We start from the raw sequence: 23,162 nt of genomic DNA, 5'->3' as shown, positions 1-23,162 counted from the left end.
CGCGGCCTGTGCTGGTGGCGGCCGCCGTGTCCGGTAGCGGCGGCGGGGCGGTGTCCGCGGGCCAGTCTCGGCTCAGCTGCGCGGCCAGGCCCAGCGCCGGCGTAGGAGGGAGCAGCTCCAGCCTCGGCAGCGGCAGCAGGAAGCGACCTCTGCTTCCCCCGCTGTGCAACGGGCTCATCAACTCCTACGAGGACAAAAGCAACGACTTCGTGTGGTGAGTTTGAAGTGCATCGCCCTCCCCATCGCTGAATGAGGAGTTTCTCTTGTTCGGGCTGGTGGGGTCCGGTGGGAGGGTGGTCTGGTTGGTGCCTTGGCGGTGCCTACAGGCATCGAGGCTGGTGGTTGATGGGGGAAGGTAGGGAGTCCCGAGGCTGAGAGGAGACGGGCCACAAAGGGGACGGTGCTGGAGAGGAGGAAGTGAGGGGAATCGAGGGAATAATTAAGCGAGAGGGGGCGAGAAGGAAGGTCTGATAAATGGTTGTGCTTAAAAGGAGAAAGTTGGGCCTTGGATTTTTCTGGCTGTCGGGTGAGTTAGACACCTCTCGGTCTGGATTGCTCGTTGAAGGGAATTAAACTTGTAAAAGGGAGAGGATTAAGCTTCCCATGGTGGAGTTGGTCAAAATTTGGTTGTTGAAAGTATGGTAGATGGTGCTCTAGGCATAGGTTTTGAGCATTTTAAGGAGATGTAGTATTTCATGTAAATATCTCTCCTTTGTGTGTCTTTGTAAATATCCTCCTACTTCAAAGGGTAGGCCACTTTTAAATCTGCAGTTAAGACTACTGTAGTCATAGAGTCTGTTCACAAAAAAATTCCACTGTCACTGAATGTCTTGAAAAAGGGAACCACATTTATTAAATATCCGTGTGTCAGATGTAACTATTAGATTTGCATAACACACTCTAGTGTACTGGAACTTCTGATCTGAGAAACGCCAGGTACTACACGCTTTGGCATCATAGCATCTTGAATGAGACAGTAGTATTCAGTTACAATATTTGGCATAGATGGGTTTTCCTTATTAAGTGAGAAATGGAGTTGATTGTTTCACTGAAAGTGTTTTGAGGTGTTCGTTGGGTTTTGTATCCAGAACCCGATCCAAATGGTAGGATTAGGAGAAAGGAATTGCTTTTAGCTAAGTGAGAACTGGCAGGATGTTAAGCTTTTTCTCTAGGGGAAATTGTTGATGCACTTAGTATATTAGTGATGTAGGAAGTTGGCCTGCACTGTCCTTATAGGTCAGGGTGAAGATGATGTGAATTGGTGTCACTAAATAAGACAGGGCTAGAAGTTGGAACTGTAGGAAATATATTGATTAGATTTACGTCTAGTTCTTTTTTTCCTTTTCTTTTTTAAAAAACATTTTCTTTAAAAAAATTATTTATTTTGAGGGAGAGAGAATATGAATGAGAGAATTCCAAGCAGGCTCTGTGCTGACAAACTCAGAGGCTTTGAATTCACAAATGGGGCTTGAACTCAGAAACGGTGAGATCGTGACCTGAGCTGATATCAAGAGTCAGCGGTTAACCGACTGAGCCACCCAGGTGCCCCTTTTTTTCTTTTTTTAAGAGTTTATTTATTTTGAGAGTGACTCAGCGCACGTGAGAGAGGGAAGGGGCAGGGACAGGGGATCCAGAGCCCATCTCCTGCTGATAGCAAAGAGCCCAACGGTGGGCTGGAACTTGTGAACCTCGAATGACCTGAGCCGAATTCAGACTCTTAACTGACTAACCCACCCAGGCACCCTGAAGAATGAAGAAATATTTTTACCTTGGTCTTAAATTATTTTGGATTCAGAATTAATTCATTTTTCATTGAAACTTAACTACAATTGTGACTGTTATTTATAAATCACTTAACCAGTTTATGATTGTTGGTGTTTGTGCTTGTATTCAGTTGAGAGTGCCATATGATGAAGTAGAAGCTAATGAAACGATATAAGCATTTTCAGGATTTGTCTTTTTAGCCACCATTTGCATTTTAATTTTCAGAAGGCTGAAAGAAAACAAATAGGCCAGCGCGCATCCAGGTATCCTGAAGTAGTTTAGAAGATGTGAGAAATAAGGGAAACCATCATTCATTCAGCAGATACTTGTTTGGTACACATTGTCTGCGAGGCACCACATGGGTTGCATTGTACTTACTATTGGCCATTTTGTAGGGAGTTGGAGAGCCATAGAGTACTATAAACAGCTAGCATTGAAGACTTTTTTTTTTTTTGCAGAGGTTAGGAGAGGGAAGATTATTAAAATTTTTCTTAGTCTGTCACCTATTTTGTAACAATTTCAGCCCATTTTCCCAAGCCCTAGCCTGTAAGTGCGCAGTGAAAGTCTTTAGTTAAAAATTGTGAGTATTCTGGGTGGCTCAGTCAGTTGAGCATCCGACTTCAGCTCAGGTCATGATCTCACAGTTCATGGGTTTGAGCCCGCGTTGGGCTCTGTGCTGATAGCTCAGAGCCTGGAGCGTTTCTGATTCTACGTGTCCCTCTTTCTGCCCCTCCCCTGCTCATGATCTGTCTCTCTCTGTCTCTCAAAAATAAATGTTAAAAATTGTGAGTATTTCCCTTTCTAAGAATCTCATTAGTCCATTATTTCTTTTTTGATGATGTTGAATATTCAGGAGAATTCATTAATAGGAATTTATCTTCCCAATTCTTAAGTTTGGTGTGGCCAGTCTTTTTGGGGTGGAAGAAAGGGATTAGGATTAGGCAGGGCCCAAAGAATCTTTTTCATTTCTAATTGGTTTTGGGTGGTCGTTCTTGTCCTGTTTGCTTCAAGGTCAAACGGAACCAACTGAAATTACTTGATGCTTTTACATCTAAATGAAGCTATCATTTGAATAATGGTGATAATCCTTATTCATTACAATTTAAACATATGTTTATATTCACATTTGGTTTTATCCATAGAACAGTTCTGTGAAGTTACGGATAACTTCCAATTTTGATACAATACTAATGTAATTCTATACCCATTGGGGCACAGAGAAGTAATTTTGTTTCAGATTGAACAGCTAAAGGCAAAATGAGAACTCAGATCTCCCAGTTCTCAATTTAGGCTTTAGCCTATCCCCTCCACCTGCCCTTTTTTTGAAAAATTTTTTAATGGTTTTTAAAATTTATTTTTGAGAGACAGAGATACAGCACGAGCAGGGGAGGGTCAAAGAGAGGGAGACATAGAATCTGAAGCAGGCTCCAGGCTCCGAGCTAGCTGTCAGCACAGAGCCCGATGCGGGGCTTGAACCCACGAACCGTGAGATCATGACCTTAGCCAAAGCCAGACGCTTAACCGACTGAGCCACCCAGGCGCCCCATTCACCCCCTTTTTAAAAAAGATTTTATTTTTAAGTAATCTCTGCACCCAGCTCAGGGTTTGAGTTTACAATCCTGAGATTAAGAGTTGCATGGTGCACCAATTGAGCCAGCAGGCACCCTTAGCCTAGTGGTTCTTAAATGTGGTAGGTTGGTTGGAGGGAAACAGCTGTTTCATAGTCACGTGAGATATATTGTTTATCCCTGACCACTCCCTCCTCCTGCGTGCATCTCAAGTGGACCCACTGGAATCGGAGGCTTGAGTTTTGGTGTAATTTGCAAAAGCTACCTAGGTGATAATGACCTGTATAACACACATTGGCTTCTCTTGACTTCTGTCATATTTGAAAGTAAGTTTATATTTAATTACACAATTGATGAACATTTTAGGGGTTTATGGTTTTCACTTAAATACTTTTTTTCATACAAAGGACTGAAAGTATTAAGTTGCAGATAATTTTTTAAAGTTATTTTTTTATTTTTTTTATTTATTGTGAGGTTAAAGAGCACAAGTGGGGTAGGGACAGAGGCAGAGAGAGAATGTCAAGCAGACTCCGCACTGGTACCGTGCCGAGCCTGATGCTGGACTCAAGTCAAAAACCATGGGATTGTGACCTGAGCCAAAATCAAAAGTCAGACACTTAACCATCTGAGCCACCTAGGTGCCCCCAACTTGCAGATGATTTTGTTTTATAGTTGGAGAATCTGTACTCCAGGAGAGTAGTATTTAGCTTGAGGTTGGAGAAATCTTTAACAGTCAAAGGATGTCTTTGTTACTTTGATTTTTCTAGTTTTTCTTGAGTCTAAGATGACTTCTTTCTTCTCTCACATTACTGCCTCTGCATTAGCTTTTCCAACTACCTAAAATTCCTTTTTCTACAACTGCAAGTCTCATTCTTTAAGTCAGTAAAAATATTTTCTTTTTTTTAATCTTTTGTAATCATTTATTTTTGAGAGAGAGAGTGTGAGTTGGGGAGGAATAGAGAGAGTGGGAGACACAGAATCTGAAGCAGGCTCCAGACCCTGAACTGTCAGCACAATGCCTGACGTGGGGCTTGAACCTACAAATGGTGAGGTCATGACCTGAGCTGAAGTCAGATGCTCAACCTACTGAGCCACCCAGGCGCCTGAGTATTTATTTATTTATTTATTTATTTTAAATGTTTGTTTATTTTTGAGAGAGAGCGAGTGAACGTGAATGGGGTAGGGGCAGAGAGAGAGAGAGAGAGAGAGAGAGAGAGGGAGAGAGAGACACACACACACACACACACAAACACACAGAATCTGAAAGAGGCTCCAGGCTTGGAGCTGTCAGTACAGAGCCTGATGCAGGGATCGAACTCAGGAACAGTGAAATCATGATCTAGACTCAAGTCAGATGCTTAACTGACTGAGCCACCCAAGCGCCCCAGAAATAAGTATTTTCTTTTTTTTCTTTTTTAAGAAAATTTTTAAAATATTTATTTATTTTTGAGAGACCAAAACAGAGCATGAGAGAGGGAAGTGCAGAGAGATAGGGAGACACAGAATTCAAAGCAGTCCCCGGGCTCTGAGCTGTCAGCACAGAGCCCGACGTGGGGCTCGAACCCACGAATCATGAGATCATGACATGAGCTGAAATCGGATGCTCAACCAACAGAGCCAGCCAGAAAAAAGTATTTTCAAGTAGGTAGTAAGCCTCCTTGTGGGAAGGTTAATTCTGATCACCTGCCTAATACAAACTAGGTAGGATCTACATTGAATAGGACTGTTTAATTTTTTTTTTTACATTTATTTATTTTTGAGAGACAGGGAGAGACAGATCATGAGTTGGGGAGTGGCAGAGAGAGGGGGCACACAGAATCTGAAGCAGGCTCCAGGCTGTGAGCTGTCAGCACAGAGCCTGATGCGGGGCTTGAACCCATGAACTGTGAGATCATGACCTGAGCCAAAGTCGGACGCCCAAGCGACTGAGCCACCCAGGTGCCCCTGAATAGGTCTGTTTAATAAATATGTGACTGCCTCTCTTGTGTCATACTATTTATTAATAATAGACTATTCTAAGGAGCTCACAATTAGTCTTATAATTATAGTACCATATCCTGGCGTTATTCCTTCTCTTAGTACCATGGCAGACATTATTTTCTGAATTCACATGTGTGTCTTGAGTCCTCAACACAGCACTCTAGGAAGCCATTACCTACTAATCACATCTAGCACTAAAGATGAAACCTGTCGATCATCCTTTCCTGGTGGTCAAAAAGTGAAATAAAATAGGAGAAATCACATAACATGTCATGATAAAGATAACTTTGTTTGAACTTTTGGTTACATACTTATATACAGTGTATGCGCAGTGTCTATTTTTACTGGGTATCAGGGTAAAAAATTTTTGAAATTCCCTGAATTATGGTGTATAATTTCCCTTGCAACCAAAAAGTAAATGGAAAATTGAGGTGGCCTTTTGAAACCATAGTGAGCTTCTAAATAGGATTAAATTTTAAAGAGTTATTAAAGCATATAACAACTACTGAAATAAACTGTAGAATTAATTATGTTGTTATTGTAGTAAAATCAGGCAAGAACTTCCTTGAATCTGCAAAACTGAAACTTGATGAATCTTTTGCTTTACAATGCACGGACCATTTGGATGACAGTGATGGCAAAAGATGCTCTGCAGAAAATGATATTAAATCATAGCAGTTCATCATGCTCTTTCTGGCTGTCAGTTGGTGGGTCGTCAGCATCATTGTCAGCAGATGAATCAAATGGGAGAGTAAATGAAGGGGAAGATTATGAAATAGTATATGAAAGATTATCGGCTTGAATTCTGGTCTGTCAATTGAAAGGAAGGTACTGGTGCAGTTCATTCATTACTAAAGAATGTGTTGACTAATAGCTACCTTTTCCTTTTTACAAATCTTCTTTCTTTTTTAAGTTTATTTTTGAGAGAGAGCGTAAGTACGCAGCAAAGGAAGAGAGACCACCCTCAGCAGGATCTGAGCTGTCAGCATGGAGCCCAGGGTGGGGCTCAAACCCTGGAACCATGAATCATGACCTAAGATGAAATGCAAAGTCAGATGCTTAACCAACTGAGCCACCCAGGTGCCCCAAAACCTTTTCTGATGATAAACTGACATTACTTATTTGATCATATTCTAAAAATAGTTTTTTTTTTTTTAAGAATTTATTTTTGTAAGTAATCTCTACACCCAATGTGGGGTTGGAATTCACAACCCAGAGATCAGGAGTCACATGCTCTAACTACTGAGCCAACCAGGAGCCCCTAAAAATTGTTATTTATTATTTTTTAAAATGTTTTATTTACTTTTGAGAGAGAGAGAGAGAGAGAGAGAGAGAGAGAGAGAGAGAGAGAGAGAGAGAGAGACAGTGTGAGCAGAGAAGGGTCAGAGAGAGAGGGAGACACAGAATCTTAAGACAGACTCCAGGCTCTGAGCTACCTGTCAGCACAGCCTGACACGGGGCTTGAACCCACGAACCATGAGATCATGACCTGAGCCGAAGCCAGATGCTTAACCGACTGAGTCACCCAGGGTCCCCAAATTTTTATGTGTTCCATCTTTGCCCTTCACTTTGCTTGTTATTTGCCTCTTCATATATGTATGTGCCATGTTCTAGATGTATAGGTTCCTACCATCTCAACTAATATTTTCATTGAGAGAACATGTTTTCTCTTCATATAAGTTAATTCTTTCATTTTTTCATAATTAAGTTTTATGAACTGTTTTTGTCTTTATTTCTACGTAGAGAGAAAGGAGTGTTGTAAAATAGGTGGTCTGATTTTCATTTTAATTGTGGTAGTGACCTGTGGAAGTCCGTCTTTCTCTCTTCCTAGTCTGTGTTGTTTGGGGTGGGTATTGTTCCTCACCAAATTCCGAGTTGCAACACATGATACCAGGCCCAAGTAATCTCTTGTATTGGATTCCCTGGCTTCAGTATTACTTCATAGATGGGCATTTTGGCTTTAATGGAAGTATTGAGACAAAGTGGGTTAAGTAAGAATTACAGATAATTATTTTGGGGACTCTCTTAGATACTTGAAATTCAGTGTTAATAAATGCCAAGTCCACTCTAAAGTGAACGTGCTTGCTGTACTAACCATTGGCTTGGTATACATACTCCTGATAAAATACATGCTCTAGGATAAGCTGTTATTATTTGCAAGGCAGGTTTTTTTTTAATGTTTGTTTATTTTTGAGGTGGGGGAGGGGCAGAGAGACCGGGAAACAGAGAACTCTAAGTGGGGTGTGGGCTCCAGGCTCTGTGCTGACTCAGGGCTTGAACTCACAAACTGTGAGATCCTGACCTGAGCTGAAGTTGGATGCTTAACTGCAGAGCCACCCAGGTCCCCCTGCAAGGTACTGTTGTAATGGTTTAACATTACCTATTCAATCTTTATGATGATTGTTTGATACAGATACTTTCATTATTTCCATTTGATAGATGTGGAAATGAAGGTCAGAGATGTTTTGTAGTTGTTGCAGTTCACACAGTTAATAGTGGTGGGTGGTATCAGTATTTATATCCAGACATTTTGGCTCAGAGGTGAAGTTAACCACTGTATTACCTTGCCTTTAATTCAGAAGTTGGAGATTTTGTTAATACTTTTTTAATGTGTATTTTTGAGCAACAGAGACAATGCGAGCAAAGGAGGGGCAGAGAGCAAGAGGGAGATACAGAATCCGAAGCAGGCTCCAGGCTCTGAGCTGTCAGCAGAGAGCCTGATGTGGGGCTTGAACTGCAAGATCATGACCTGAATGGAAGTCAGATGCTTAACCAACTGAGCCACCCAGGCACCCCTGGAGATTTTGTTTAAAATCAGCTTTATTAAAGTATACTTTGTATACAGTAGAAATCAGTAGTTTTTATTGTGTAGTTCAGTGAGTTTTGATAAGTTGCATACACCTGTGTGACCACCACCCTAATCAAGATCTAGAATTTTTTCATTATTATTATTATTTTTAATGTTTTATTTATTTTTGAGACAGAGAGGGACAGAGCATGAGCAGGGAGGGGCAGGGAGAGAGGGAGACACAGAATCTGAAGCAGGCTCCAGGCTCTGAGCTGTCAGCACAGAGCCCAATGCGGGGCTTGAACCCACAAACTGTGAGATCATGACCTGAGCTGAAGTCCAACGCTCAACCAGCTGAGCCACCCAGGCGCCCCAAGATCTAGAATATTTTTATCACTCTGGAAAGTTCACTTGTACCAGCACTTTTCACTGTATCTGCTCCCCCTACTTCAACACCTGGCAACTAGTGATTTTTCTGTTTTTCTAGCAGTATAGTTTTGCTTTTCCTAGGATTTTTGTATTAAGGGAGGGTTTCAATATGTTGCCTTTTGTGTCTGAACTTTTTTTTTTTAAATGTTTTATTTATTTGGAGGGGGGGAGGAGCAGAAAGAAAGGGACAGAGGATCTGATTCCAACTCTGTGCTGACAGCAGAGAGCCTGATGTGGGGCTTGAACTCACAAGCTGTGAGATATGACCTGAGCTGAAGTTGGATTCTCAACCAACTGAGCCACCAGCCACTGCTGTGTCTGACTTTTTTTAATTTGGCATATTATATTTGAAATTTAATGTTGAGTATGTCCCTAATTTTTCTTTTAATTGCTGAGTCGTATTCTGTTATGGATATAACATGATATGTATGTATAATCAGTTTCAAAAGATTTGAGGTTTTTTGGGTTTAGTTTTTGGTAATTGTGAAGAAAGGTGTAAGAATTCATGAATGGTATTCATGTGGACATACCTTCATATCTCTTGGGTGCGTATCTAGTAGTGTATTTATTGCTAGGTTGTATGGCAAAGTGCATGTTTAACTTTATAATATCCTGCAAAGTGGTTTTTAATTTTTTTAAATGTTCATTTATTTTTGAGAGAGTGTGTGAGCAGGGGAGGGGCAGAAAGAAAGAGACAGAGGATCCATAGCCGGCTCCAGCTGACAGCAGTGAGCCCGACATGGGGCTTGAACCCACAAACAGTGAGATCATGACCTGAGCGCAAGTCAGACAGTCAACTGACTGAGCCACCCGGGTGCCCCTGCAAAACTGTTTATGAAAGTGGTTGTATCATTTTTCATTTCTATCAGCAATGTAGAAGAGTTCCAGTTCCATGTTCTTGCCAGCATTTGGTCTTTGAATTTTTTTTCAAAGTCTTTAAAAGTTTAGTTATTCTAGGGGCGCCTGGGTGGCTCAGTCGGTTGGGCCTCCGACTTCGGCTCAGGTCAGATCTCACGCTCGTGGGTTCGAGCCCCGCGTCAGGCTCTGTGCTGACAGCCAGCTCAGAGCCTGGAGCCTGCTTCCGGTTCTGTGCCTCCTTCTCTCTCTGCCCCTCCCCCTCTCATGCTCTGTCTCTCTCTGTATCAAAAATAAATTAAAAAAAACATTAAAAAAAAAAGTTTAGTTATTCTAGTGGGAGTATAGTAGTATTTCATTGTTATAATTTGCATTGTTTTAATAATGACTGACATTGAACATATTTCCATGTGCGTATTTTCATTTGCATATCTTTTATATACTTTTTAAAATGTTTTATTTTTGAGAGAGAGACAGAATGCAAGTGAGGGAGGGACAGAGAGAGAGGGAGATGCAGAATCCAAAGTAGGCTCCAGGCTCTCAGCTGTCCGCACAGAGCCTGATGTGGGGCTCAAACTTGCGAACTACAAGATCATGACCTGAGCTGAAGTCAGACAGTCAACCAACTGAGCCACCCAGGCGCCCCTTCATATCTTTATAAAGTGTCCTAACCTTTTACTCCTTTTTTCTCATTTATGTTGAGTTGTCTTTCATAAGTCCAACAAACATATTGTGATGTTTTCTCCCAGTCTGTTGCTTACCTTTTTATATTTTTACTGGTGTCTTTTGAAGTGCAAAAGTTTGAAATTTTAAGTACAGTTGCTTCTTTTATGGCTTGTTACTTTTGTGTTCTCTCCAAAAAATTGTCTAACATGAAGTCAAAAGATTTTCTTATATATATTTCTTCTAGATACTTTATCGTTTTCTCCTGGCTAGATAAATGATAATTTCATGTTAATTTTTATATACTGTGTGGAAAGGGTTGAAGGTTTTTCATCTCTACTATAGGGACCCAGTTATTGTGGCACCCATTTGTTGAAAAGGCTATTTTTGTTCAATGAATTTCTTGGAAGCTTTCTCAGAAATTAATTAACCATGTGTATGAGTTTATTTCTGGAGTCTTTGTTTCATTGATTGATATTTATCCTTATGCCTATACCACTGTCTTGATTACTGTATCATTTTAGTAAATCTTCAAATTAGATAGTGTAAGTTTGTTCCTGTATCTCAAAGTTATTTAGATTATCTAGGCCCTTTGCGTTTCCACATGGATTTTAGGATTAGTTTACTGCATGCTAGGACTTTAATTTGGGTTACTTTAATTTTTTATTATTTATTTTTGAGAGGGAGAGAATCTGAAGCTGACTCCAGGCTCCGAGTAGTTAGCACAGAGTCTGATGTGGGGCTTGAACTCACAAACTGCAAGATCATGACCTAAGCCGAAGTTAGACGTTCAACCAACTGAGCCATCCAGGTGCCCCATAATTTGGGCTATTTTAAATCTATGACTCAATTTGGGAAGATAATGACATTTTAATGATTTTGAATCTCTGACCCATGAACATACTGTATTTCTTCAATTATTTAGGGTTTTAATTTTTCTCAGCAGCATTTTTAGAATTTTGTAGATTTCAGTGTTTGGAACTTGCATGTATTTTGTTAAACGTAGCCCAAAGTGTTTCATGTTTTTGATGATGCTGTAAATATTATTTTAATGTCAACTTCTAATTATTGCTAATATATAGAAATAATTTTTTAAATTTATTTTTGAGAGAGAACATGAGAAGGGCACAGAGAGAGGGAGAGAGAGAATCCCAAGCAGGCCCCATGCTGTCAGTACAGAGCCTCACATGGAGCTTGATGTTATGAACTATGAGATCTTGACCTCAGCCAAAATCAAGAGTTGGATGCTCAACTGACTGAGCCACGTAGGCGCCCCAATAAAATGTATTTTTGTATGTTGCCATTGTATCCCGTGATTGTTAAATTTAAATAGTTGTTTTTTAGGTAGAACCTAGGGCCCCACTTACTAATTTATTAAAAAGATTTTTTTCTTTTTTGGCATTTTCATGAGTGATACTGGTCTATGGTGTTCTTGTAAAAAAATATATATGTAAATATACATGTGTTTATGTATGTATGTAAAGTTTATTTTATGTATATATATGGTTTGGTTTTGATATCAGGGGTGTTAGTTTGCTAGGTTTGCCATAACATAATGAACAGACTGGGTGGCTTAAATAACAGAAATTTATTTTCTTATAGTTTGAGGCTAGGAGTCCAAGATCAGGGTATTGGTAGGTTTGGGTTCTTCTGAGATCTCCCTTCTTGACTTGCAGATAGCCGCCTTGCTCTGTCTTCACATGGTCACCCCATGATCTGTGCTGTCGGTATTCTAATCTCTCTATTTTTTTAATGATTTAAAAAATTTTTTTCTTTTATGTCTTTATTTTATTTTGAGAGACAGAGGCAGAGAATGAGCGGGGGAGGAGCAGAGAGAGAGGGAGACACAGAATCTGAAGCAGGCTTCAGGCTCTGAGTGGTCAGTGCAGAGCCTGACGCAGGGCTCGAATCCACGAACTGTGAGATCATGACCTGAGCTGAAGTTGGACGCTTAACTGACAGAGCAGCCCAGGCGCCACTTTTATAATGATTTTTAGAAGTTTTATTTATTTTGAGAGAGAGTGGGAGCAGGGGAGGGGAAGAGAGAGAGAATCCTAAGCAGGCTTTGCCTCATGATCATGAGCTCATGACCTGAGCCAGCTGACTGCAACTGAGCCACCCAGGTGCCCCTCTAATTTCTGCTTTTTCTTCATCTTCTTTGTTTTCATTGTCTTCGTCTTCAAGATTTTGGTTCTTCCTTTAAAATTTTTTAATATTTATTTATTTTGAGAGAAAGAAAGTGCAAGTGGGGGAGGGGCAGAGAGAGAGAGAGAGACAGAGAGACAGAGAGACAGAGAGAGAGAATCTCAAGTTAGCTTCATGCCCTCATTGCAGAGCCTGATGTGGGGCTCGAACCCATGAACTATGAAGTGAGCTCATGACCTGAGCTGAAATCAAGAGTCACTTAACTGACTGAGTCACCCTTTCTATATCTGTTTTAATTAAAGGAGGTTTCTTATAGATAACATATGTTTGAGTTTCCCTTTTTAATTTAATAAGAGGATTTGCCCATTAATTGGTTAGGCTGTTTATATTTTAACATTATTATGATATGGTTGGTTTTAGGTGTATGTCTTGCTTTCTCTTTGTTTTCTGTTTTTCTCTTTTCCTTTTTGTCTCTTTTTTCTTTCCTTCTTTCGGATTATTTCGGTACTTTTAAGATTTCTGTTTTAGCTCCACTATTGACTTATTAGTGAGAGTTGTGTGGGGTGTGCATGGATGTGTGTGTTTGGCATGGAGTGCTTGCCCTATGGTTTTCAATACTCAGTTTTTGGTAATATTTTATTTTATTAAAAAAATTTAAGTTTATTTTTGAGAGAGACAGAATGGGAGCAGGGGAGGGGCAGAGACAGAGGAAAACACAGAATCTGAAGCAGTCTTCGGGTTCTTAGCTGTTAGGACAGAGCCCGACACTGGGCTTGAACCCACGAATGACCTGAAGTCCGGTGTTCAACCAACTGAGCCACCCAAGCACCCCTAAAATTTTTTTGATTATAGTCAATGTAGTGCATAACATATATCTCATTCTGGCCTTGATTTATTTTCCTGTATTGACTAGTGATATTGAACATCTTTTTATGGACTTACTGGCTATTCTGTTACTACTTTTTGAAGGTTGTGTTTTGATCTTCAATAATTAACTTGAATCAGTCAACAGTATACTTTTTCATAGCCAAAGTAAAGTTCAGAGAAAGTCATTGTCTAGATTTTCACCTTTTGGTTGTATGCAATTTCTGTGCAAGTATGTGTTAATTTATAGTTTTGGGTTTTTCATTCAAGAATGGAAGGCTGGGGGTGCCTGGGGATTCAGGTGGTTAACTGTCCAACTTGGACTCAAGTCATGATCTCACAGTTTGTGAGCCCATATCGGGCTCTGTGCTGACAGCTTGGAGCCTGCTTCAGGTCCTCTGTCTTCTTCTTTTTCTGCCTTTCCACCATAGGTGCATGTGCATGTGCACTCTCTGAAAATTAAACATTAAAAAAAAAAGAACAAAAAGCTTATTTAAGTGAATTATAATTTAAGTTCAATACTGTATTTATAAAATAAACCTTAATCACTAAAACCATTTTTTAAGAAAGTTACTTTAAAAAATCCACATAGGGATACAAAGGACACATATTCCATGCAATTTAGAGATGTCTTTTACCCCTGGATAAGGGGTTAGGGGTAATGTCCCATATAAGATATGGGACACCTTTCCTGTCCCTACTTCCTTATGATAGAGATTTCTGTTTCTGTGTCCCTCCTATGTAGGCATCGGTGTTTTTCTTTTGTGTGAACTTAATATCTTATTTATTCTCCAATCGATCTGTGATTGGCCTTTTCAGGAGTGTGACTAAAAGATAGCAAGTACATCATCTTGGAATTGGCTTGAAAGGATGTTTTGGGTCAATCATGTTTTCTGTCTTAGGAATTTGAAATGAGTAAACACCTGACTTGTACTATTTTGATTAAAGTTCTCAATGTAGTATTGTTGGAAGGACTGTATATTGCAAACTAACATCCTTGAGAAGCAGAAAATAGCAGCTGTTAGGGGCACCTGGGTGGCTCAGTCAGTTAAGCATCGACTTCAACTCAGGTCATGATCTGATGTTTCATGGGTTCGAGCCCCATATCGGGCTCTATGTTGACAGCTCAGAGCCTGGAGCCTGTCTTTGGATTCTGTGTCTCCCTCTCATTCTGACTTCCCCAGCTCATGCTCGCTCACTCTCTCTCTCAAAAATAAATAAAACATTAAAAAAATAAAAAAAAAAACAAGAAAAGAAAATAGCAGCTGTTAGTCATGTTAATAATACAGCATTAGTGAAGATCGGTACTGCTGTGCTGAGGTCTGTAAATACACCTTAAACCACCTTCTATCTAGATCCTGTGAGGCCTAGTCCTGGTGTTCCCCCACAAGGTCATTGTCTTAATTCCTCCACCTCTGTTAAACGTATACACACCTAATGAAAATTCTTTAATTCTAAGCTTTTGATGATAGTTAGAATTGATGCTCTGCTTAAGGAAGAGTCCTGGGAATGTGTGAATAGAATAACGTACAGGACAAGATGAGAGTGTACTGCATAATTTTCATGCTAGAGGAATCAGTAGTGATGCTTGGATTTCCTGATCCAAGCTCCTTTTTTTTTTTTTTTTTTTTTTTTTTGGTGAATACCAAAAATTGGCTCCCCTTTATCTTTTCATGCCTGTTACTTGTGTTTTTTTTCCCAAAGTTTTAATTAATTAATTAATTTAGAGAGAGTGCACATGTATGAGTGTGGGAAAAGGCAGAGAGAGTGGGAAGGGAGAATCTCAAGCAGCTCTGCGCTATCCACTCAGGGCTTGACTCTGCGCTACCCACTCAGGAACCGCGACCTGGCTCAGCCATGACCTGAGCTGAAATCAAGAGTCAGATGAAGTCAAGAGTCAAATGCCTAACTGACTGAACCACCCAGGTGCCCTGCCTGTTACTGGTATTAATAATCATGGTGTCCCTTCTCTCCTGGCTCATTGCAGTCTTACCCTTTTAAAATCTCTGCCCCTTGGAGCACCTCGGTGGCTCAGTCGGTTGGGCGTCCAGCTTCGGCTCAGGTCATCATCTCACAGTTTGTGAGTTTGAGCCCCGCATTGGGCTCTTGTGCTGACAGCTAGCTCAGAGCCTGGAGCCTGCTTCAGATTCTGTATCTCCCTTTCTCTCTGACTCTCCCCTGCTCATGCTGTCTCTCTCTGACTCTCAAAAATAAATAAAAACCATAAAAAAAACCTCTGCCCCTCAAAATAAATACTTAGGAGAGGAAAGCTGTTTTGAGTCTCCTTGTCCCCTTTATTTTGAGAGAGAGAGTGTGAGTAGGGGAGAGGCAGAGAGAGAGAGAGAGAGAGAGAGAGAGAGAGTGAGAGAGAGAGAGAGAGAGAGAGAGAGAAAGAATCCCAAGCAGGCTTTGTACCGCCAGCCTGGAGCCTGATGTGGGGCTCAGACCCATGAACCATGAGATCATGACCTGAGCCCAACCCAGTTGGATGCTTAACTGACTGGGCAACTACTTTTTTTTTCTTTTTAAGTTTTTATGTATGTATGTAGTGAACTGTATACCCAATATGGGGTTTGAACTTATGACTCTGAGATCAAGAGTTGCATGCTCTGTCTTTATTCATAGAATATGTGACCTAAGATGTTAAACTACGTCTTAATGGAGATAGGTTAGGTAGAAATACCAAATAAATTTAATCTCTACTTTTGAAAAAAAGATTTAGTTGTTTTTTATTTACTTTTTAGGGCATTTTATCATATCAAGTGAAAGTAGGAAGGAGTGTGATGATGTGGCAGGCTGGTACTGAACAGCCCTCTGAAGGTTGGTGTGGAGGATCTCATGGTACCAGTGTTGGTGTGAAATGAGGATTTGAAGTTTATTATCTCCTTTTCACTCATTTCTTTCTCTTTCAAGGAATTCTCTGGGGCCAGCTGAAAATAGAGGATGGCTTGGGGATGCTTACATAGCTACTGGTAGAAGGGGAAGGAGAAGCTAGAGAAGTTGGAAGTTTTGGACATTTTGAGAAGAAGGAATATTTCTGTGGCTACTGACTTTGCTTGAATGTCTTATTCTCAAAGGATGAACATAAGTTTTTGTATGTTTGAAATAATTTTTCTCCTAAGGTTTTCTATGTGCTGATAGTTTTCATAGCATAGTGTTCCATATTGTTTGTTTCTTTTACCTTCTGAGATTGTAGTGCAACGCAAGTGCACTGGACTTAGAAGCTCTGAAATTTAACTTCAGGCAAATAGATGATTGACTTAGAGTCTGTTTTCTTCATAAATTAGGATACAGTAACATTCTATTATAGGATTGTGAGGTTTAGATTATATAATACATGTATAAATACATTGTGACTTCTAGAATTACTGAAAAGAATTACTAAGGTTTGGCATTTGGAACCCAACCATGAAAGTGGTTCTTTGGTTTAGAGAAGGTGTAACTACTCTTTATTTTTTTAAATGATTCTAGATTGTACCTTGCTCTGATTATCTTGGTAATGGTAGTTTTTAGTACCTAACCTTTGAAAGATTTGAATGTTCGTTGTTGGAACCGGAACTACTATGAGGCAGTTGAAACATTTTGTTGCAGCATAATGGAGTTAGTTTCAGTACCATGATCTTTATGGATCGAACAGTGTACTCACTGTTACATTGAAGAGTTTTGAGATTCTATTGTGTACTAGTCAATACATTTGGATGCTGTTTTTGAAGCAGGGAATACATACAAATGTTAGGGAATTTATAAATACAGCACTGATTAAAAATGTAACCTGAGAGTCAAACTGATTGTGATACTATCCTTAACAGATGAGTGCTTTATAAGTTCAAAAGAGCTTATGTAGAAAATAATTTTTGTATGTGTTCTACAGTGTTGGCTTTTATAAAGTTTATTTTTTGAATGAGAGAGCAAGGAAAGGGGCAAAGAGAGGGAAAGGGAGAATCCCAAGCAGGCGTCATGCCCAATGTTGAGAGGGGTCTCAGTCCCATTACTATGACATTATTCATGACCTGAACCATAACCAAGAGTTGGACAGTTATCCAAGTGAACCACCCAGTGCACCTTGCAATGGTAGTTTTTACATGCAGTTAAATGACATAGATAACCTTTTGGCAAGCTTAAGGTTGTGCAGTATAGTAATAATCTGCCTTCGTTTTTGGAGGTAGGTATGGAAATGTCTTTACAAGAGCTCTTGGATGCTCTTTTTTTTGGTTTTCTTTTTATGTTTTAATTTACATAATGTCTGTTGGCCGATCTTTACACATTCATGGCTTCTTTCCTTAACTTATGTTTCATGTGTTGATGAGCCCATGGAAGTAATCCTTTGTGTTTGATGTGTTTCTAAAATTTCTAGGAATTACATTTTACTTTCTTATGAATGCATGTCTTTTGCTATAGTTTTAGGCATTGCATGTTTAAGCTGTAGACTTGTAATTAGTCCTTTGTATATCTTCTGTTTTCCTCATACTTTTGTAATCATTGAGCATGTTTGTAACATGTTTTTAAGTCTTTTCTGTTAATCCTATTAACTGTCTTTTTGTTTCTCTTGACTGGTTTTCCTCCTTTTTATGGGTCACATTTTCCTGCTGTTGTACATGTCTAGTAATTTTTTTCATTGGATAGTGGACATTATAAACTTGTCATTACTGAATGCTGGATTTTGTTTTCTTCCTCTACACGGAGTATTGGACTTTGTTCTGTCAGGAAGTAAAGTTCCTTGCAGATCACTTTGATCCTTTTGAGTATTATGTTTTTTCATTAAGTTAATTTTTTGTAATTAAAGTTTTTGTGTTGAGAAAATTATAGATTCACATGCAGCTGTTGTAAATAAATTAAAATTTTCTTGAGGGTGGGATATGAGGAGCCATTTTTCTAGAACTAGTTTAGTTCCGCGCTAATGACTCTTCTGGGTTTTCTATTAAATACCCTGTATTGTATCGTTTCCTGGTTATTTTTAATGGATCTTGCTGAGTTTTACCCTGGGCACATATGACTTATTTTCAACAATAGACGTGAGAACCCTGTGTAGATTTCTAGAATTCTTTCTCTTTGGTGTCCTGCCCTGTAAAGTCTTTGCCCTTTATCCTTACTGGACTCAGTGAGATTGTGGGGCTGTATGGTTTCTCCCTTCTTAAGCAAAAAGCTGGATCTCTTCATTTGTTCCCTTTCCCTCAGAGATCTCAGGACTGTGCTGCTTACTGTCCAATCCCTCCTCTCCTTATTGTTTTCTAAGTGTATATAGCATGAGGGTAAGTCTGCTTACAGTTAGGGTTTTACTTCAAGTGCAGAGTGAGGGGGTTGTGTTTCATTCTCATTGTCCTTTGGCCCATCCAAGGCTTTGTTTTGTTTGCTTTGTTTGCTTTACTTTATGTTTCTTTGATTCTAAATTGAACTTTTTTTTTTTTTGTTCTTTTACACTTTGACATATCTGAAAATTGGATTATGTTTTATAGATTACAGAATTTAAAAAATTCCTGTTTGCTCTAGGTGACAGTTGGACGTAGCTTCATGTAGTCATTTCATGTGGATGGGTAAGCAGAGAAAATGCCTGCCTTACAACTTGAGTCTAGGTTTCAGCAAATTGGAAGGAATTCTTTGAGACAATTGTGAATTATTGTTGCATTCCCTATGAACTAGATATTTGTATGTGGGAGTGAAGGGTGGAGGAGGTTCTGGGATGTGGTGAATTAGACATGTTTAGCAACATTCCTAAAACTGGAGTCAGATGTAGGTTAGCTGGCTAAGTGTAAACCTGGCTTAAGATCCCAGTACCAATAGGACTCTCTTCATCAACGTTACCTCACCAAAGTCATGGAGAATATTGTGTGGAAAATCTGGATATCAGTAACTTACTTAGTCAAAAGTGATTCAGGAAAGTTAGACTCTGAAGAATGAGAATTTTGTCTGAAAATTCTAATTTTATGCATGTATGTATTTGTTTTCCACAACAGTGATATATGATAAAACTTGGTTAATCTAAAAGAGTATTTTAGAGAAATGTAAATAAAATTACTATTCATTAGCAGAGTTGTTTCTTTTTTAGTGGTGTAATGTTACACATTGCTGTTGATGACATTTTTGGTTCCTATTTAATAAGAGATTTTATTCCTTTTCCCATTTCATTTTTTATTCTCCTGAATTCTTGGTGATTTATATATGTCTGAATACATGTATCCCTGTGAATTATATTTTTTGGATGTTTTACATTTATATAAATAGCATTATGCCACAGATCTCCTTTTCATTTCTGTTTTCACTTGACAAAGCATCTAGTCATGTCTCCATGTACCTGTGGTTCATTCCTTCTGACTATTGCAAGAAATTTTATAGTGTATATTTAAGCACATTTTGCTTCTTCATTCTAGTAATTATGAGCTCCTTCTAATTCCCTGTTGTCCTGAGTATGTGGCTTGTTGCAAGTATACTGCATGGCTCTACACAAGCATGTGCGCACACATATGCACAGCTACGTATGTATATAGAAGTACCTACGTACATGTGTGTATATTCATTTAAATACACATATTACATACATATAATCAAGTGTGTGTAGATGTGTATATCTTTAGCTATTTACATGTAATCTCAGGAGTGGGATTACTGGGTCATAAATATATGAATATATGAATACTCAGTGTAGGTTGCTTGCTAGAATATCTCTGCATGAAGATTCTTGTTTTTCATATCTTACCTAACATCTGTGGTATTCCAATGTTCTGATACCTAATGGTGATGAATTATTTTGTTGTGTTTTATATATGTGTGTGTGTGTGTGTGCGTGCACGCGTGTGTATGTATGTATGCATATTTTTAGTTTATTTATTTTGAGTGAGAGAGAGATCAGGTGAGGGACAGAGAGAGAGGATGTCAGTGTAGAGCCTGATGCAGGGCTTGAACTCAAGAACCATGAGATCATGACCTGAGCTGAACTCTAGAGTCAGACTCTGCTTAACTGACTGAGCCATCCAGGTACCCCTTTAAAAAATTTGTTTTTTAATATTTTTGAGAGAGAGAGAGAGAGAGAGAGAGAGAGAGAAAGAAAGAAACAGAGACAGAGCATGAGCAGGGGAGGGGCAGAAAGTGAGGGGGACACAGAATGTGAACAGGCTTCAGGCTCCAAGCTGTTAGCACGGAGCCGGACACATGGCCTGAACCCATGAACTGCAAGGTATGACATGCGCCAAAGTCAGATGCTTAATTGACTAAGCCCAGACGGTCCCTGCTTTTTTTTCTTTTCTTTCTTTCTTTTTTAAAAAAAATTTTTTTAATTTTTTGATTACTACTGAGTTGGAACAGTTTTTCATATACTTGAAACACAGCGTATTTTCTCTTGTGAATTAGGAATTTACCTTTTTTCCCATTTTTTCTTTTAAGATTTTGTTTGTCTATTATTTATTTATCTATTTGAGAGAGAGAGCTTGTGAGTTGGGGAGAGAGACAGAGGGAGAGAGAGAATCTTAATTAAGCAGGCTCTGCTCTCAGCATGGAGCCTAATGCCCGGGCTTTATCCCATGGCCCTGATACCATGACCAGAGCCGAAATCAAGAGCCAAACCGTCAACAGACTGAGCTATTACCCAGGTGCCCCTAAAGATTTTATTATTTTATTTTTTAAAGTTTTTTTAAAGCTTATTTATTTTAATTATTTTGAGAGAGACAGAGACAGTATAAGTGGGGGAGGGGTAGAGAGATGGGGAGAGAGCTGCCAGCGCAGAGCCCAACACAGGTTCAAACTCTTGAAACCGTGAGATCATGAACTGCGCTGAAACCAAGAGTCGGATGCTTAACTGACTGAGCCGCCCAGGTGCCCCTACAGGTTTTATTTTTAGGTAATCTCCACACCCAACATGGGGCTCAAACTCACAAGAGATGGAGAGTCACAAGATCAACTGACTGAGCATGCCAGGCACCCTTCCTGTTGGATTTTCTGTCTTGATTTATAAGAGTTCTTTGTGTTATGTGGTATGGGAGGCATGAATAGTCCCAGTAGGTCTTTAAGCCATTTGTCCCTTTTGTTTTGTGATGCCACTGTGTCAGGAGTCCATAAAGAGTTAGGGGATCTATAAACATTTCTGGGGCATCTGTGTAAAGTTTTTGAAGTTGTGTAAAATTTCAGGTATCTATAATGTCTGGCCTGGCTGCCAATTCATGTACATGTTGTGTCCGTACTTGGTTTTAGGGCTTCGAGCTCATCCTCCTTGATCACTCTTGATTGGCAGAGTGGAAGGGTTTCTAAATGGATTGTTTGTGGTTTGGCCCAGAACCTACTTTGGATATGTTCTTGCCCCTCAAAATTGGGAAGAGTTAGTGGTGTTTTGTTAAAATCTTCTCTATTTTCTATATTTCCTGTGATATTGCATCCCTTTCTTGGGAAGGCGAATGGTTGGTCAGTCCTCATCTTCCTTTGTTATACCTATTTCTAGTAGTAATTCCTTGAAGTTTTTAGTTTGGGTGGATACCACTTTTCTCAAGTTTCTATCACTGATACAGACTTTTCCATCATCTCTTTTAGTATATTCTGCTATTTATTGAATGTTGTATACTGGGAATTGTACTGAGTACTTCATAGCTATTTTGTTAATCAGTATAGCAATTGTATGATGTAACTATAATTCCAGTGATACAAATGAGAAGACAGGATTAGATTTAACACTTAGCTCAAAGTCAGAAGGATGTAGGTGGTATAGTTAGGATTGATTTCAGTTGAATTCCTTTTTTTTCCCCCCTTTCTTCTGGAGGTCTTGATCTTTAACTGGGATAAAAAGTTAGCTTGGGTCAGGGTACCTGGTAGGTTAGTCATTGAGCATCTGAATTTGGCTCAGGTCATGATCTCACAGTTCGGTGAGTTCTGTCCCTGCATTGGGCTCTCTGCTGTCAGCGCAGAGCCAGCTGTTCCCCCGCTTACTCTCTTTAACTCAAAAATAAATAAATAAACATTTTTAAAACAGCTAGCTTCTCTTTAAACTGATCTGATGGTAATTTTTAGGTACTGCGTGCACCTTTTAATATTAGAGGAACACATGATATGACATGTATTTAGTCCTTTCTCTCTCTTTTAAATAAACTAATGAGTGCTAGAGTTCTCTGTGAAATAAATTTTTTGTCATTTCTTCCAGTTTACAGGTTAAAATCGATGATTCATTTTTCTCATGCCTAACACCTAATCCATAGCAAACCAAAGATCTACCTTTACATTATACCAGAATCTGATCACTTCTCATCAACCCCATTGCTACTACCGTCATTTAACTCAGCACCATTTCTCAGCTAAATTATTATAAGAGCTTTTATTTTTATAATTGCTTCCCTTTCATCATCTTTTAGTGTATAAGGTAGCGTGGTCTGGTTTATCACTTTGTCAAATTGGGCCACTCTTCTGTTCTAAATCCTCCAGTAAATTCTTGTTTTATTCACTGTAAAAGCCAGAGTCTTTAACATGTTTTAAGAGAGGTGTTTTTTGTTTTTTTAATATGGTCTCTTATTATCTCTCCAGCCTGATCTTTACTATTTTCCTACTTGGTTATTCTACTCTACACTGACCACCTTGCTAGTCTGAACGTATCAGGTGTATTGCTGCCCTGCCTCAGGGCATTTGTACTTACTCTTATGTTTTGGTTGCTGTTTTTCCAGATTTCTGCATAGATTATTTCCCTCCTACTTTGAAATAGTTACTCAAATGTCAGCTTCTCATTGAAGCTTCTCTTATTATTCTGTCTAACCCAATCTAACACTTGCTAGCCTCCTCCCTTGCTTAATTTTTTCCTTATCATTTGTCTCTTTTCTGACCTTATCATATAAAGCCTTCCTTTTTTATCTTGCTTATTGTCTGTCTTTTTCACTAGATTATAGAACCATGAAGGGATTTTTGTTTATTTACTTCTTTGTCCTTGGTATTCGGAACAGCATCTAGTATGTAGTCCATAACTAATACATAATTTGTTGAATGAATGTTTAAAAAATTTTGGAATTTCTGAGAACGTATTGATAGGTATATACAGTTAATTTTTCTAAGTGCTGGGGTCAACCTTAAAATGTTCATTGGTGGCACAGGTAGAAGTCTGAAATAAGAGTTCAGTCTCTTAAGACATTTTACATCTTGCTTCTGAG

General features: G+C 39.2%; 1 protein-coding gene across 1 annotated transcript in view; it reads left to right on the top strand.

The window, feature by feature from the left end:
* The first annotated feature begins 137 nt into the window (after positions 1-137).
* Positions 138-23,162, top strand: part of COP1 (COP1 E3 ubiquitin ligase) — a 227,994-nt gene continuing 204,969 nt past the window's right edge. Inside the window, exon 1 of the mRNA XM_029935120.1 lies at positions 138-214. The gene's annotated coding sequence lies outside the window, so the exon portion shown is untranslated. The remainder of the gene's footprint in view (positions 215-23,162) is intronic.

The sequence above is a fragment of the Suricata suricatta genome, chromosome 3 (genome assembly GCF_006229205.1).
Source record: "Suricata suricatta isolate VVHF042 chromosome 3, meerkat_22Aug2017_6uvM2_HiC, whole genome shotgun sequence".
Lineage (NCBI taxonomy): Eukaryota > Metazoa > Chordata > Mammalia > Carnivora > Herpestidae > Suricata > Suricata suricatta.
The sequence above is the reverse complement of the archived record's forward strand: the minus strand, read 5'-3'. Positions and strand labels throughout refer to the sequence as shown.